Source organism: Microcaecilia unicolor, chromosome 11 (assembly GCF_901765095.1).
Source record: "Microcaecilia unicolor chromosome 11, aMicUni1.1, whole genome shotgun sequence".
Lineage (NCBI taxonomy): Eukaryota > Metazoa > Chordata > Amphibia > Gymnophiona > Siphonopidae > Microcaecilia > Microcaecilia unicolor.
Window position 1 is genome coordinate 31,224,167 of NC_044041.1, and position 18,643 is coordinate 31,242,809.

Consider the following 18,643-nt stretch of genomic DNA (forward strand, 5'->3'; position numbering starts at 1 on the left):
ATCTGTTGAGTTATCTACAATGCAGTTAATAACTTTACTCTGTGCTACCTGTATGGCAAGATGCTGAGAACATCCTCCAGAGTTAACACAGAACTTCTGTAGTAACAATATATTAATTGCGACTATTACCACATGGTAAAATCTTACTACAATTTAGTACATAGGCACCAAAAAGAATTAACAATACCTACCCTTACAAGAGAAATCATTACATTTTTTATGTCCACAAATTATACAAAAGACTGTCATTGGAAGAAATATGATGTTCTCAAGCACTCTACTCGAGTATTACATTCAGTACTGGTTCCTTCTGGTAAATGTAAAGGGTTTACATATATTACATGCAGGTATGTTCTCTGTCCCTAGTGGGTTCACAATCTAATTTTTTCTACCTGGGACAATGGAGGGTTAAGTAACTTGTCCAGAGTCGGTGGGAACTGAGCTCAGCTCCCCAGGTTCTTAGCCCACTGCACTAACCATTAACCTATTCCAGGTTTCTTGAAAGGTCTCTTGTCTAAATACTACCCAGCCCCAACCTAACTTTGAGGCCCTTTTACAAAGGCACAGTAGAGATACCACACGGGTAGCAAGCGCCAAATTGGCCCTGCCATCAGGGTAGCAGAGCCCAGCAGTAGTTCTGAAGTTGGTGTATGCAGTTTCCCAAGGTAGAAAATAATTTTCTACTATGGGAAGCGTTCCCGGCAGTAATCAGCAGTGCGGACAAATTGCCCAATTACTGTGGGGTTAGTACTTGAGCCCTTACCACCAAGTAAATAGGAGGCAGTAAAGTGCACACACAGTAAATGACCAGGCACTAATTTTGAACTTCAATTAAAGAAGGGAGAATAATGGAAAATATGCTAGTGTTCCTCAGAAATCATCTGCTATCAAAAAAAGGGAACAAAAGAAACTGTGATGTGGACTTTTATTCTTTCTAAATTTTTTGATCTTTTATTAAGAAGAAAAAAAGGGACTGGTGGAATCAGATATTAACCAGTGGCCAGGCTATCAGGTCTCTATAGCGCTCAGCCATTTCAAACCCTTGAGCCTACTGTGTGATATCAATCACTTGCCAAACTGGAACCAAAACCTCTATAGATGTACACATTTTTTTTATTATTTATTGTAATTTTATTAAGACGATTTTTATATTCAAAGACCCCTGTGTTCAAATGTGCTCTAAATTAACTATTGAAAAACAAAAGAAGATTTAAAAATTAAAAAAAAAAAACATTTACTAGGTTTGGATCGATATCAAACCGTGAAACTGGCAACACATAATAGAACACATGAATAGCGACTACTTATCTGCATTTGAAGTCTCAGCGCTGAACTTAGCACCTGGCCATTATTGCTGCAAATAGAAATTTGGTTTTTTGGCAGACGCGCTAAGAGGTGGCCTGAGTTCACAGGAAAACCACATGCTAACAGTAGCAAGCTCACTTTTTAAGCACGTTTTTGTAAAAGGACCCCTTTTGTTTCAATGATTATTTATTTATTGCACTTGTACCCCACATTTTCCCACCTATTTGCAGGCTCAATGTGGCTTAATGAGTGTTATGACATAGTCATGAGGAGATCTTAGGTACAATTCGGTGGTAAGCCGAAGATATTAGAAAATAGAGTAGGGGGTGTTAGATAAGGTGGTGTAGGAGGTGTATTTATATGATTGGGTGGGGTTGTGTGGTGATTTGTGTCTTTAAGGGTTCTTTTTGTAGGCTTTATTGAAGAGATGTGTCTTCAAAGATTTGCGAAAGTAACTTAGATTGTCCATAGTTTTTAGGGTTGGTGGTAGCGCATTCCATAGCTGTGTACTTCTGTAGGAGAAGGTAGTGGCGTATGCCTGCTTATATTTAAGTCCTTTACAACTGGGGAAGTTCAAATTGAGGAAGTTGCAGGCTGATTTCATAGTATCAAAGCCAGTCCTACTGCCGCAAGGGACTTGTGAAAAAACAATGTTGTAAACGTTGATTTGGATTTGCTTCATGGGTACATCATACCTGCAAAAATTAATGTCATACCATCCTCCCTTCCAATAAACACAAAATTCGTTTTAAAACATGAGATGTCTTATTAGTATTCTCTCTTGTGCTGTTAGACAACATCGATAACGGTGAACTGCTAGGTGACCCAGTTTCTGAAGGGAAGCTAGAACTTCTCTCTGTTTAGCCTGCATTGTAACTTCCTTTTCAAATCGGCACTCAAGTGCATTAAATGCTGTTGTAAAAAGCCAGGAGAGGCCTAACGGATCACCAGAAACTGGGTCACTTGGTAGCTCTGGCAGTGTCTTAACCTGTTTTTGCTCAAATTCTTATTTTCACCCTAGATTTCTAAAACAATTTTGGAACACTGAATAAAAATGGGTTAAAACTGACACATTGAACTTAAAACTATTACAATCACCCCTACACGTACCCTCCACTCTTTTAACGATAATAGACTAGTTTTACCGCCCTCTTCCAAAGCAAGATGGGAGTCCACCCAAAATACCGCTTTTTATTTTCATCATGAGTCCTCAACTCACTTTAGTGAATATGAGACTGGTCTTTAGAAAGACCTTTATGATCGCAATACTCTTCTGACAAGATGCACTGTAGACGCTGTATAGAAAAATATTTTCTCGCTCCTGCTTTGTGGAACGTTTTGGAGGAAAAAGGAAGAACCGAAAGAAATCTCACGTAGAACGTAGTCAGCCACAAACTCTTCGGATGGAGAAATATTATTCCTTTTTTCAGGCTTCCCTAAAAACCTACCTTTTTCACTTGCCTGCAACTGTTGGGATGGCCTTGAACAAATAGATGCTGGATGTTTTCTTTGCAGTGTATGTAGTGTGCAAATGGTATTGTACTGTTTTGAGTGTCTCTACTGGTTGCTCTTTCCTATCAATTATGGAGTCTCTTTCTCTCTCTCTCTCGTTTACTATATTGTTTTTAAATGATTGTAAACTGCTTCGACTTGCTTCAATTGTTTTCTTTCATGGGAATATTGCAAACTATGGTATCTTCAGTGTGTGACAGCCGTTAGACAAATGTACAATTCTTACTTGCAGGCAAAAGAATCACATCCCACAGAACAATTTATAAATCGTTTGCGAATGGAATATTTACTATTGGCTTAGACATACACTTTATAATAAACACATTCCCATTTGTATAGGCTGAGAGAGTCAAGCAATGCTTAAACCAGTACATCTACCTTGCAGGAAAATAGCAATGATTCGGTGCTAGAATTGTAATTGTTAGAAAGCAACTCTAGTTTCTTGGTGGGTTGTTTTTTTGTTTTGGGGTTTTTTTTTTAAGTTGAGCTTAAGTACTACCGACTGAAGACAATCCTGGTCTGTAATTAAAAAAAAAAAAAAACTAAACTAAATCAACTGAGATGTTGAAACTTTTGACAGCGCTTAACCCTCTAAACACAGAATCATCAGTTTATACGAGTGCTATATAGAATTGTACACTAGTGCAGAAAAATATTATTAGTATTTGTATAGCGCTACCAGACGCACGCAGCGCTGAACAACTGACACAGGGAATCCACTTACTCCTCGTTAGCTATTGAGTAATAAAATTCTGATTTTCCACACAGATTAATTTCCCTCATAGCTACCTTTAGCCCCTTAAATCTTGGTTGTTTTTGATTTGAAAAGTAGAACACCCCCCCCCCCCCCTTTTTCACATTTCCTTGCACATGGAAAGACCTGTTTTAAAATTCTTCTGCATCTTTCTGCAATGCTAACCAATGTGTCAGTTCTAGTGTAAATAGGCAAGCTGGGAAAACCGTTGCCATAGCAACAAAGGATTGCAGTGATTGGTATCCATGGAGATTGTCACTAAATTTTGAGACTGTGATTGCTTTACTTAAACCTCATAAGAGGTTAGTTAGTACTGCATATGCAAAACATACAAACCCCCGAGATTTTCTTTTTCTTCGTAGTTAAAATTTTGTTTAGTGCCTATGAAACGTGCTGAACAAATGACACTGGAAACTGAAGCCCTTCACTAGCAGATAAAGGGGGAAAAGGAAAGGGAAAAGGGATGGGATTTGATATACTGCCTGTCTGCCATTACAATCAAATCAGTTTAAATATTATATGCAGGTACTGATTTGTACCTGGGGCAATGGAGGGATAAGTGAATTATGAAACAATTTAATAAACAAAAATGAAGTTTACGTTCTCAAATCCAGGCTAACAATCGCTGTTAGACGCCAGATAAGACAAATTCAAGAAGTTGCTCTTAGCGACGCTAGAGCACAACTACAAGCTCAACCTTAAGACGACAAAGAAAAATTTATCACATTATACGGTGAAAGATCAAAAAAGTGACCTTTTGGATGGCAAAAAGACTCCTGATGCAGGCCAGATAGGCCGAAACACAGCTGTGTCAAGTCTTGCTCACCGACCATGTTATTGTATTTCATTTTAACTTCATTTTTATTAAATTGTTTCATTGGATTTTTAACTGAAGCGTCATCTATTTTATACATTTTTTGGTCATCTTCGCTGTTTTTTGTTTTCTGTATACGGTTTTGCGAAGACTGGTTTCCTCTGTTTTTTTGCAGGGATAAGTGACTTGCCACAAGGAGCTGCAGTGGGAATTGAACCCAGCTCCCTTCATTCTCAGGTCACTGGACTCCCCAATTAGGATATCATTAGCAACAGCAGATGCGAGTGGTAGTACCAGTACACCTACTTTACCTCAGTATTGTGACTAAAACCAATATCTCCCAATCCTAGAGACATACCAAGTCCAGTCTGGTTTTCAGGCTTGCCACAATGAATACAAATAGCCAACTGGAGGCCCAGTGTACGCAAATGTCTGTCAAGTATATTCATTACAATTACAATCATTACATTCTATAGTGTCTGAAAAATCCAAGCGGTAAAAAAATACACCTAGATATATTCTCTAAAGTATGCCTACATTTTATAGAATAGGCTTAAATTTCCGTGCAGTATATAGAATGCCGAGGACCTCATGCGATCAATTTGGTCGCATCCATTTAGACCAAATTTTACTTGGTGTAAAACTCAACGCCTATATTAGGTACAGAGTGGGTATATTCTATAACAATGCACACAGATTTTAGAAACTCCCATTCCACACCATAACTACGCCCCCTTTCAACTGTGCCACTTTGAATTTACAAGCACCACATTGCAGAATACACTTAGTGGGTTGCGCGTGTAAATCGTAATGCCAATTAATGCTGATAATTGTTTAACATCCAATTAACAGCGCAGATCAGCTAGTTTACCAATTAAATTTCACACATTGTTATAGAATATTCTACAATTTACGTGAGGAAATTAAGGCGTGATGTATAGAATTTGGGAGTAAGTGTGCCTCTAGAGCAGGGGTTTTCAAACCAGTCCTTGGGACACACCTAGCCAGTCAGGATTTCAGGATATCCACAATGAATATGTGCGAGATAGATTTGCAAGAATGGAAGTAGGGCACGCAAATGAGTCTCCTGCATATTCACTGTGGATATTCTGAAAAGCTAACTGTCTAGGTATGTCTTGAGGACTGGGTTGAGAATACAGAATGACCCGAGGACAGAGCTCACAGGGACAGGAACAAACTTTGTCCCAGTGTCATTCTCAACTTTGAAGGCTGTTAATGAATTCGACAGTTATTTTATGTTCAAGTGATGCAGCCGACATTTTCATTTTTTGGAAAAACAAGCAAAAAAGTGATGGCCATAACTAGCAAAATTTGCACGGAGGATCCTGTGCATTCTTGCTGCACATCTTCTGAGAAGACATTTTCTATTGCAGGAAGGACTGTGAAAGACAGGAGAACTAGACTGAATCCTGAGATTTTGATGACTTATTAAAAAATCATAACAGTGCTTCATAGGGCATACAGAGCAGGTTGTAATTTATACCCCTGGACATTTTAACAGGGTGGATTAGGGTTCCTTGGGATAGCAGAAGTCAACTATTGATGGGTTGAAAGGGTAGAGGGTGGTGGTTGGGCTATTATAGTTGCTCGTAGTTATTATAGTTTTCTATTTGTGATTTATAAACAGCTGCACAGAATATTGTTCCTTTTTAAACTAATAAAAAGATTTAAATATACAATCGTAAGTGTTCAAGGCTTCTGCAGATGAGGACAGAGCCTGAAGGGACGGGGCAGGGGCGGGGCCAGAGCCCAAGGGGCCAGGGACCAACTTTGTCCCCATGTCATTCTCTAATCAAGAACCCCTGCTCTAGAACAGGGTTAGGAATCACTGATCTAAACCACACTCTGGAGACAGCGCTCATAGAAGTAAAAAGCCCTGAGGTCTGCCCAAGATACTACTACTACTTATTTCTATAGTGCTACTAGATGTACACAGCGCCGTACACTGGACATAAAGAGATAGTCCCTGCTTGAAACAGCTTACAATCTAACTAGGACAAACAGGACAAATAAGGGATAAGGGAGTTACAAAGGTGGGAATGATAAAAGTGGGTGCTGTAAGGGTTAGGAGTTAAAAGCAATGTTCCCTCTATCTTCTGTTTAGAATCCATTTGCCAAAGTGCCTTTTTCTTTACTGCTCTGACCCTCTGAAATACCCTACTCTTCTCTCTTTGTACAGAGTCCTTCCTATAAGAAATTCCATACCAGCCTGAATATCCACCTTTTCACACAGGCCTTTAGCACTGCGCTAGTGCTGTGAACACACAGTAAGGTTGAGTTCTTGCCCATCTTATTGAACTATGACATTCCATTCTGTCTTTTTGTCTGGCCTCACTCCACTTTTCTCTTTCCTGTCAATAACCTTGCATTCCTTTCCCGTTTGTTTTTATCTAAAAAGCTTTGATTGGTAGGCCCTGAAAGGCTAGATCAAGAACCAATAAACAAAGATTGCAGATCCATTTAAACCTCGGTCTCTCTTTTGAGACAGCCACCAAGAATTCCAATCCACTCTCATTATGAGAGTGTAGGGATGGGAGAAGGGAAGCTTCCAGTGAGGTGGAGATATATCCAGTGGGAACTATAGGAAGACAAATCATTTCACATAGGCTACTGGACGATGACTTTTGGTCACTTCCAATTTGAGATCCATTTCAACAGGAGGCCTAGAGGTAAAGGTTCTTTCTTGCTGTCTGTACACAGTTTTTATCTGTATGTGAGGGCTACCAGCTGGAATCTATGCATTTTCTGTTCAGTCTGTCTTGAGTTTTTTTATTTGATCTTTTCCTTCATGTTTCTGTTTGTTCTTAGATTATAAAAACAAAGACAATTTTGTATGATCTCTCCTCAGTTTGTCATTGGTCTCATGTAATTATACTGGAAATGACAGAAGTATTTCTTTTGTCCTACAATGACATCTCATTATACAAAAGATGTATTGTTTGAGAACGATGCACGTTTTGTGTTATAGCAGTCAGCATTTAATTACACAGCACAACAAAAAAAAATTTTTCATGTGCTACTGGGCAAAAAACATTTGTTCTATACTAAATTGTGTGCGTATTCCAAATCCGGTCAGAATCGTTGTAACACGTCAGGAAATTTTGTTATGCATAAGTTTGCCCAAATGAATTAAGCACTTGGAAAGCATTGAATAATTTTTTACAGAACGAGTTTTAATCCAACAATTACCTGATCTACATCAAAGTTTTCGTAGTAAACAATATATGAAAATGTAATGGAATAACAAAATTTCAAAGAAGTCTACTTCAGCAAGGTCCAGTACTGTTAAAAGTGCTTCAGGCATCTACTCTTGCGTTTGTGACCGGTCATATTTTCTCGTTGCAAAAATCAGCAGTAGTCCCCCATCATGTTGGGATTCCAGCGGCCTTGATATCTGTTCTCCATTGTAGAAATGTCTTTATGGAACCTCTCTCCATGTTCGTCACTTACGTGTCCCAAATTGGGTGGGAAAAAGTCAAGAGGAGTGGAGGAGTGGCCTAGTGGTTAGAGTGGTGGACTTTGGTCCTGGGGAACTGGGTTTGATTTCCCACTGCAGGCACAGGCAGCTCCTTGTGACTCTGGGCAAGTCACTTAACCCTCCATTGCCCCAGGTACAAATAAGTACCTGTATATAATATGTAAGCCGCATTGAATCTGCTATGAGTGGGAAAGCGCGGGGTACAAATGTAAGAAAAAAAAGAAAAAAAAAAAAGATGGGAATGTAAGAAATGCATTTTCAATGACATTCGGCAGCCAAGTTGTTCATATGCTTTAAGCATGTTGTCTACTAGTTCAGCATAGTTTTCAGCTCGTCTGTTCCCAAGGAAGTTCTGCACTACTAGCACAAATGCATCCCAAGCATTAATATTATAAGCGAATAGGCTTTGCATGTATAACTTAAAATCTAGACGTGTCAGGCAAATTTAGAGTTCATATTTGGAATCGGCGGGTTCAATTTAGTATAAATCACATGTTTTTCTCTCAGTAGCAAAATCATTGTTGCGTTGTGTTATAGGATGATCCCCTAGCAGTAATACCTTCAGCTACCACTAGAGAGCAGAGGCACCATTTTAGATACCAGTGCTGACCCCGGCAGCAGTGGAGGCGGCAGAACACTGCTACCTGGGATGCTGAACTTCCAATGCTTTTGGGGGGGGGGGGGGGGGGGCTGGGCTGAGGAGACAGGGTTTTCTATCAAGGGGGAGGGGGGAAATTAGGTCAGGAGAGATGGATCGGAAGCGGGGAATGTGTTTAAGGGGTGGGATCTGCTGTTGCAGCTTGCCTCTATTTACTTAATGTATGGATTGGGGTCTCCACTGCAATCATGGGTGTTCCTGCACCATCTGCTACTGCATGTATCACGGTGGTCATGCACTATCTGCCCTGTGCCATAAATGCAGGGCACATCCCCTGCATTTACCACACATGCTTTGTAGGTACTGCACATTCAGTTTTGATGTTAAGTTGCATTAAGTGCAAAAAAATGTACTGCGGTTTAGTAAGAGGGACCATATGTTTTGCTCATACTAGAAATATTCAAATGTTAGGAATACACCTGTACCAAATAGCATATCTTACTATTCGGCTGAATACGAGAAATGAAAATTATTATTCAGCCAAATACAAATACCGAACACGAATGGGCACGGAGCTAAGAAATGGGCTTAGCACATCCTCACATGGATTCCCGGGTGCTAAGCCTATTTCTAGCATGGCCATAAATTCAGCCTTTTTCTATTACATCACTAAACTTAGCATTGGCACATGACCATTAAGAAAATTTCCTCAAAAGCACTTATCCCGGGATTCTACATATCGTGCCGATTTCCACATGGAAATCGAAGCACATTCCATAATAATGTGAATAACTTAGTTAAAAAGCTAATCAGCGCTGATAATTGGATGTTAACAAGCAATTATCAACAATAACTGGCATTAATTAGAATTTATGCGCACTACTTGCTAAGCGTATTCTGTAACGTGGTGTGTGTAAATTCTAAGTTGCATAGTTGAAAAGTGGGCGTGGTTATGGGCATAGAATGGATGGGTCTTGGGTGTTGCTAAAATCTATGCGTATTGTTATAGAATGCACTTGCTCTGTGCCTAATTTAGGCGTCGGGATTTACACCAAGTTTTCATTGGTGTAATTTAGTCACGTGAACCAGCGCTCGGCGTACTCTATAAAGTAAACCTAAATTAAAGCGTACTTTATAGACTACGCTTCGATTTCCGCACGATATATAGAATCTAGTCCTTACTGCCTCCTATTTTGGAAGCACTAAAGGCCTCCGTGTTATGAACAGGCTAACCCAGTTAGCATGGCAGTAATGTCAGGGTACTACTACTACTAATCATTTCTATAGCGCTACAAGGCATACGCAGCGCTGTACACCATACACAAAAGACAGTCGCTGCTCAAAGAGCTTACAATCTAGAAAGACAAGTAAACAGACAGAACAATTAAGGGTAAGGGGATAAAGAGGTGAGGATAAAGAATAGGGCAAGTGAGTTAGGAGTCAAAAGCAGTGGTAAAGAGGTGGGTTTTGAGTCTGGACTTGAAAACGGCCACAGTACTAACTAATTAGCGCATCCACACCCAATCTCTGCCACCTAACACCCCTGCTCCCTTAAAAATTTAAATAAATAAATGCTACATACTTCGAGTACACAGGGGGCAAAACACAGAACGTTTTAGCACATTCAGCGTTTGGTCATTTTTGCTGCACTAGGCACACATTAGTGTCTAATGCGATTTAGTAAAAGGGCCCCTTAACTTTCAAGCAGCAAGGATATTATTGTACAAGCTCTAGAGTCCAAAAGTGTCAGTTTACTTCAAAGGAGATTCACCAATTCAGAGTCACTCTGGAGCTCATTTTCAAAAGAGAAAAATGTTTCAAAAGGGTCATAACAGTATTTGGATGAAAAACTTCTCAAAACATCCAAATCGGTATTTTCAAAACCTGTTTGGCAAACGTCTATCTACGCAATTCGTCTGCACTGTATCCAAATTACAAGGGGGTGTGTTGAGGGCATTTCCAAGGCAAGATGAGGGCAGTCTTTAGGCATTCCTAACACTTGGCAGTTTTTACAGCCACAACAGAACAAAACGAAAACGTCTAGGGCGAAAATCTAAACGCTTGAGTCTAGATCTGTTTTTAGAACGAATAAGGCACAAAAAGGTGCCCTAAATAAACTGATGACCACTGGAGGGAATAAGGGATGACTCCCCTCACTCTCCCAGTGGTCACCGACCCCCTCCCACAAAATGTGAATAAAAATAGTACTTGCCAGCCTCTGTGACAGCCTCAGATGTTATACTCAGGTCCATTACAGTAGCATGCAGGTCCCTGGAGTAGTCTAATGGTCGATGCAGTGCACTGCAGACAGGTGGACCCAGGCCCATACTGCCTCCTACCTGTTTCACTTGTGGTGGAAACTGTGAGCCCTCCAAAACTCACTATAAACCCACTGTACCCACATATAGGTGCCCCCTTCACCCATCAGGTCTATTGTAGTGGTGTACAGTTGGAGGTAGTGGGTTTTGGAGGACTCAGTAGACAAGATAAGGGAGCAACGGTGAGAAGTGTACATTGGAGCATTTATATGAAGTACACAGCAGTGTCCTTTAGGGTGCCCCATTGCTCACCTGGGATGTCTAGGGGACCAGTCTACTAAAAATGTTGCCCCCCCCCTCCTACTTCCCAATGGTTTGATTTTCTAGTTTTTTCACTTGTGCATTTTTTTTCCCAAAAAATGGCCTGAAAAGACAAACATACAGAGCACAAAAACTTGTTACAAATGGTGGTTTCAACAATGGTCATGTTTTCTATTCGGATTTAGGACGTTTAGCACAAAATGTTCAAAGTCCGACTTGGATGTCATATTGAAAATGCTCCCCTCTATTATTATTTATTTATTGCATTTGTACCCCACATTATCCCACCTTTTTGCAGGCTCAATGTGGCTTACAGAGTAAGGTTATGATAAAGTCGGTACATGATTTAAATACAGTTTATCATAAGCTGAGGTGAAAGAGGAATTTAGATGGGCGGATGTTGGATTGGTTGTGTGAGAAGTGTTTTAGGAGTGTTTGGGTGGTTTGGGGATGATTTGTATCATTGAGGGTGACTTTTGTAAGCTTTGTGGAAGCTGGTTAGATTGTTCATGGTTTTCAGGGCCTTGGGTAACGCATTCCAAGACTGTGTGCTTTTGTATGCAAAGGTTGTAGCCTGTTTGTATTTCACTCCTTTGCAGCTGGGGAAATTCAGATTGAGGAATTTGCGGGCCGATCTTTTGGTGTTTCTGGGCGGTAGGTCCACTAGGTTTAGCATATAGAGTGGGGCGTCTGCGTGAATGATCTTGTGCACGGTTGTACAGATCTTGAACTCAATACGTTCCTTGATTAGGATACCCCGATTTAAAAATGCAGATTTCCCTTTCTAAAAGTGTAGGAGTTGAAAATCAAATAACACTTTTAGTCCTAAGGTTTAGCCCTAAGACTGTGAATATTTTCACACAGGTAACAAAACTTCTTATCAAACAAAATTACTGAGTCACTAGGAATATGAAGGAACCAAAAACCAAGTAACCAGGCATTTGGGAAGGAGGGGGAATAAAGCACATACTCATTTCTATACATAAACTAATCTTTTAATGTCACATTTTTGACAATTGTGAACTACACAATGTACTGTAAGTGGGGAAAAAAAGCAGTGATGCCGTCTTCTTGAAACATCAAATGTATATAACAGCGCTTATCATCCACATTTACATGATTCACATCAAATTGATGGCATCCTAAATGTATTCCTTTTAAAGGACAGAATTTTTCAATAAAATATTACATTTCATCTAATACTCTGGTACAATACTTCATGTTTAAAGAAAAAAAAATCAAATACAGGTCTGGTCATCAGTTCTCATAAAAGGATCCTTTTTCATTAGCATTTAACAGGTAACAGTTGTGTCACACAAACCATCAAGAACTTCCATAATTAATATTTTCAATTCATTTAAGCAGAAGGAATATAAAAATGAGTTTGGAGACAATACAGCAATGAAAACCATAGTCCTTGCACAGATGATGCGCAAACTGTCCGTAATGAAAAAGGAACCATATTTTATAGCTACAAATAGTAGCCAGATTTTCTCAACACATATACCTTAAGAGACAGGCCAGTCGATATTATCTGCAAGGCTAACGTATCAATAATGCTATGTAAAACTGGAAAACGCATGGCACAGAATCCTCCCTAAAGATACTGCTCCGTCAATGAAAATGGCACCGACATAAAACCTGCTTCAAGCTTGGGAGCTCTTCTTAAGGTTCAAAGAACCACATCACTTTTCTGTTCCATAACAGTAGAAATTATCTGTATGTAATGAATACTTTACAAATAATAGTGCACAAAATATAACCACATGATGCTCTTTGGCCTCTACCAAAAGTATATGCTTTCAAGTCTCTTGCAGGATTTGTAATATATAATCACTTGACAAAAAAAAAAAAAAAAAAAAAACACAAATTGTTTTTACATTAAAGATGCCCTTAGATTATTTGTATATTGAAAGACAATATTTTTAAAAACTTTTAAGACCTCATGATTTTTAAAAAGAACCTGTTCCAAAACCGAGGTTAGGGAGAGTGAGTGAGCTATTAGCTCTTACAATCTTTTTGGCTTCTCTTTTAATGTAAAAACTCCATTGTGTGGTCATACAGCCACTCATTCCCAAAAGATTATTATCTAAGCTTTACGTTAAGCTCTGAATTATGAATATGCAACAAGATACAATAGGTAGTGAAATTATGTTATAATCTGCTTTCAGTTTTACATGCATTGGCTCATTTGATTTGCCTTGAATTTTTAGGGCATTAGTATTGTTTTAAATAAGAAAAATACCAGCTGAAATAATAAAATGCTCTCAATTCAAAGAGAATAGCACAGAAAATGACAAGAGATTTTCATTTGTGAGTTCATAAGATATTCCAGCACTCTTGGACAGCCCTAAGAAGACATATTCTTTAAAGTACAGTTTTCATCCTACCTAAATGAGCAGTCCTAGTATCCAGTAAAACAACTGCAGCACCCATCTTGCCACAAATAAAGCTCACCATCAATCAAAATGAGGGGAAACAATCGTAAAATGTGATAAATATACTAATGCTCCTAAAAGAATCATCATATATGAAAAACGAAACAAAAGAAACTGTGATGTGAAGGGAAAAGGAACCGGAGGCATCAGATATAAACCAATGGCCAGGCTATTAGGTCTCCAATAGTAACATAGTAGATGACGGCAGAAAAAGACCTGCACAGTCCCATCCAGGACTCAGCTATTTCAAACCCTTGAGCCTACTGTGTAACATATGCCTGGAATAGACTTCTTGAGCCGGTACGTCACGCTCCATTTCTGGCTGTCTTCAAATCTAAGCTAAAAGCCCACCTTTTTCACTCTGCTTTTAACTCCTAACCCTTCTTCACTTGTTCAGAACCCTTATTTTATCATCCTCACTTTAATATTCCCTTACCTCTTGTTTGCCCTGTTTGTCTGTCCTAATTAGATTGTAAGCTCTGTCGAGCGGGGACTGTCTCTTCATGTTCAAGTGTACAGCGCTGCGTACGTCTAGTAGCGCTACAGAAATGATAAGTAGTAGTAGCAGTCTTCGGGATTCCGGAATCTTGCTACTATTTGGGATTCCAGAATGTTGCTGCTCTTTGGGATTCTGAACGGAATCTTGCTACTCTTTGTCCTTATCCCTTATTTGTTCTGTTTGTCTGTCCTAATTAGATTGTAAGCTCTGTCGAGCAGGGACTGTCTCTTCGTGTTCAAAGTGTACAGCGCTGTGTACGTCTAGTAGTGCTTTAGAAATGATAAGTAGTAGTAGTAGTAGTAACAGCCTTCATTTCATTTGAGTCGAAAAGCCGGCCCTCATGCGACGTTCTACAGTGCCGAACGCTGTCTTTAATATGGGCACGAGTCAGGCAGTAGAATTTTTCAATCAGCGCTGAAACTGCAGATGCAGATACGTAGTTGCAATTCACTTGTCTCATCATGTTTTTCTTGCTCAAGGGTTTGGTAGCATTTCATACTGAGAAAATGCTATAGTTTTTCTTTTCTTTTTTCAAAAGTCAGTGTGTAATACATGTTAATACATGGTCTTTAAATAAAGTGATATTTCACTTTCGTGGAGGTTTGGTTCCGGATTAGCAAGTGATTGATGTTACGCAGTAGGCTCAAGGGTTTGAAATAGCTGAGCGCTATAGGAGATCTAACAGCCTGGCCACTGGTTTATATCTGATGCCTCCGGTTCCTTTTTTCCTCCTTTTTATTCACATCACAGTTTCTTTTGTTCCCTTTTTCATATGTGACAAATAAAGCTCACAGCATCCAATACTCAAGAATAAGTCAAATGCACAGTTTAGTGACTAGATCTTCCATAAAATCCTACTGTTTGGGAGGAAAATTTTCTCTCTCAATGCCACTAAATAACGTACTGGGAGGGGGTCTTTAAGCTTAGCTTGAGTTATCCGCAGCAGGGCCCATTTTATTCCTATAGGCCCTGCTGTAGATAACGGAGTTAAGCTTTAGTAAAAGACCCCCAATGAGTTCTTATTGAAAACTGAGCCTGTGACAGTTTTGTTAATGGTAAGAAAAGTGTTGGTGATTCAGCGTTTTAGAAAAAGGCTCAATGAAGGCTTGAATTGGACCTCTGGAATCAGTAGGAACCCTAGAAAATAAATTAAAGGTGTAATAAATGACAGTACCATTATAGTTTCTCTTCCTTCTTGAGCCCTAGCATCCAGCCAGGTGTTAATACCCTCAATAAAACCAGTGGATAAGCCAAACATACTAGACTGCTCTGCTGCCAGAAGCAAGGTGAGTGAGTCCCTCAGAGTTTTCAACAAGAAATATAAAAAATAAAAAAAAAGGCCACCTCCAAACAGGGAGGTAAATAGCAACCTCACTGGTCATTAGGGTTGACCACTGAGGCAAAACAGACATCCTGTAAAATGATTTGTAGTGTCCACTTTTACAGGATGTCTGTGGACACTACCAATCACATTCTACTGGCATCCAGAAGCAACTGAGCCTCAAAATACTTGTCCATTATTCACCGTACTGGTACAGGAAACACAGGACATTTTCTTCCTAACTACCAGTGGGATCTGCAATAAGAATGTACATAAAGCCCTTCTCTGTTGGAAATTAAAATATTTTTTAACATGATTCTCATAAATTTATGAAATTGACATTAGTAAATACTGAATCTATTAATCTTCACACATCAAGGCATTCATGACAAACTTTATAAATGAGCGTTTCCCTATTCCCTCCCAGGGACTGCTACCTTTTCTCTTAGAAGACATCACCCCCTCTAAAAGGTAGATCAATTTCAATTGATGTACCTTACTTTTCTAATCATTAATACTTGATCCAAATATGTATGGCTTAAAAACTGTCTGCATTTTATAAACTATGAAAATATATCATTAACATGTTTTGCATATCATATAACAATTAGGCCTAAATATCCGCCTTTACTGATATTGCCAATTGACACTGGCAAAAAGACATGATCAAGACATCTAACAAAAAGACAAAAAAATGTAAATCAAACAGTGGCAGCTAATAGTCAACCATTTTGATGTAACACTCATAACTAAATAGAGCTGTCCAACTCACACCTGTATATCTTCTAAGTAGCCCAGGCGTTTCAGGTAGAAAGAATAGGCAGGTCATATTGATTGTATGCTACAGTGAGGTTAGATGAATTGACTTAGGTAAAAGAAAAAAAAAACATGGTATATGGGTGGCAAAGAGTTCATCCTTAAACCACATGTCCAGAATTAAAAGTAGTGTTAATAAGTAAAAACGGCATTGTGACAATGACCTGTAAAAAGTCAGGAGCAAACAATAAAAAAAAAAGAAAAAGTTGATGTAATCAAGCACCCACAAGAAAATTGCTGGAATTGTACTGTTCAGTGTGTAGACAGGACTCTCTAATGCTTTTGCAATGACCCTATTCTTGGTCTTCAGTATCAATACGTGGCTCAAAATTGTATGTAATTAAGCAGATACTGCATGCCTCAATAGCTATAGTGACTGAATATAGATTGCAGGTAAACTGTGGCTCTAAAAAGGCACTTCAAAGTAGAACATCAGCAAAGGTTCTGCCCTATGAAACAGACAATATTTTGCTTACCGGCACAAAAGTGCAGAGCTGCTGTCTTGTAAACATAGTCCTTTGCAACAAGGCATTGCTAAGTGCTAGCAGAAAAGAAAGGATCGCATGTCCATAAGCAGCAGAAGATCACCTAGGTTAATATAAGGCCTTATTGTGAACCAAACAGCTGCTATAGCTATTGGCAAATGCGGATCGCACTAAAATAACGGGTAACTAAGGGGACTATATTAGTTTGTTGCCAGTAAAGATAGTACTATTAAGCCAACAGCTTGCTGAAATGCTCTCTTTTGCTTATGTATGTCTAATTCCCTACTCAATGGATTAATATCGACACATAAAAATAGACAATCTCTAGAGGCAGCAGTACCTGCTACTTCTGTAAAGGGCTATTATTGGTTTCTTTACTACAGATTCTTAATTAGAATGTTTTTTTATATTTCTTCTATATCCTTTTTAGCATCCTTGTGTAAAAAAAAACAAATCTCTTGGTTGATACCAAAAGAACATGTCCAGCTCCCCCGTCCCAAGTGGATATATCTACCACCACTATTTCAAACTGGTCAACCAAGCAGATCCTATCCTGTCTTCTTGGCTTTCCTTGAATTTTATTTAAAATCACCACATGTGAAAAATGTGGTCAATGTCCCACCTGTCCGCATAACAGATTTTAAAATTGTTCCCATTTGTTCTGTGAATCACTAGAACATACTCCGAAATATAACTACCCCTATGCTCAAAGAGAGCAAAAGAAAAGAAAAATCATCTCAGAAAAGAGAATGTTCTGAACACTAGAACATGAGATGCATTATCTGCAAAAATAGACAAGCCGTACTGCCAAGACTTTGGGTTTAAAATTAATTTCTACAAAATATTTGTCTACATTGTAGAAATGAATCTGACTTTATCTGCAAAATGAAATAAGCAATTGTAAATCAGGCTTTATAGAGAGAGATTATAGTGATTTTTATACGGTCTCAAATTCTGTTTATGATGGATCAGTTAAACGCCATACACAAAAAAGGTGCCAAGTCTTCAACATTCACTCTTCCTGTGAAACTTCACATCTTCTCCTTGACCTTTTTATAATATTCATTTCTGAAACAAAAAAGTTTAATTTTCAGACACGTACACAAGACACTTTAGAATGCTTGCTTGTGTATTCTGCTTCCATGGCAAAGTTTAAAGTTCAGAACAGAAAGACTAGAGCTACCCTGAGATACCCAGAGCTAAGCATCAAATGAAAAGTGCAAAGCAGAATGCCAGAATTTTTAAGAGATCCGCATCAAATACGTTTTCTATTCTATTGTTTTTATACATTTGATCCTGCCTTATCAATACTGATGAAATCCCTCAAAATGGCCCTACAATGAAACTGATAAAATGTAATTAAAATCTAAGGTGTGAATGAATTTCAAACTACAGCACATTAATACAATTCAAATATCAAAATACAATTCATGAACAAAATTCAAAGCAAATCAAAAAACAATTTGTGAAATAAAAACAAAAAACTGAAATCCCATTACCTACTCTCACGAGTAACGAGAGCCAGTTAAGGTACAATAGTTTTACTAAACAGCATAAAATTTACAAAAACTACATTTAAAACACCCTGCCTATTTGCCTAAAGGTTCAAATTGAAAAAAAAAATCCTAAAAGGTTCAATACATGCAGTACATTCTACTCCAACAGTCTTACAATGACTGCCTAAAATATGTCATAATTGATTTTTAAAAATATTGTAATTACAAAGATTTATGAACGCAAGTTGGTAGATAAAGTAATAAATCTTAAATAAAAAAAAAAAAAGAATGGTGTAAGCATAAGACGAAAGATGTACTGCCCCCTAAACTGAAGTACAACTACTTTGTATTTATACAAGGATCTCACTTTACATGTCTCCTCTAGTGAGGAGTGAAGAGTAACATAGTAGATGACGGCAGAAAAAGACCTGCACGGTCCATCCAGTCTGCCCAGCAAGATAACTCATATGTGCTACTTTTTGTGTATACCTTACCTTGATTTGTATCTGTCTTTTTCAGGGCACAGA

General features: G+C 38.6%; 1 protein-coding gene and 1 long non-coding RNA gene across 2 annotated transcripts in view; one reads left to right on the forward strand and one right to left on the reverse strand.

Moving 5' to 3' along the window:
- The first annotated feature begins 994 nt into the window (after window positions 1-994).
- Window positions 995-16,006, forward strand: LOC115479557. Its single transcript, XR_003943714.1, has 2 exons — window positions 995-1,053; window positions 14,296-16,006. It is a non-coding gene; the product is annotated as an uncharacterized LOC115479557 (long non-coding RNA).
- Window positions 15,763-18,643, reverse strand: part of PTPN11 (protein tyrosine phosphatase non-receptor type 11) — an 82,306-nt gene continuing 79,425 nt past the window's right edge. Inside the window, 1 exon segment of the mRNA XM_030217524.1 lies at window positions 15,763-17,688. The gene's annotated coding sequence lies outside the window, so the exon portion shown is untranslated.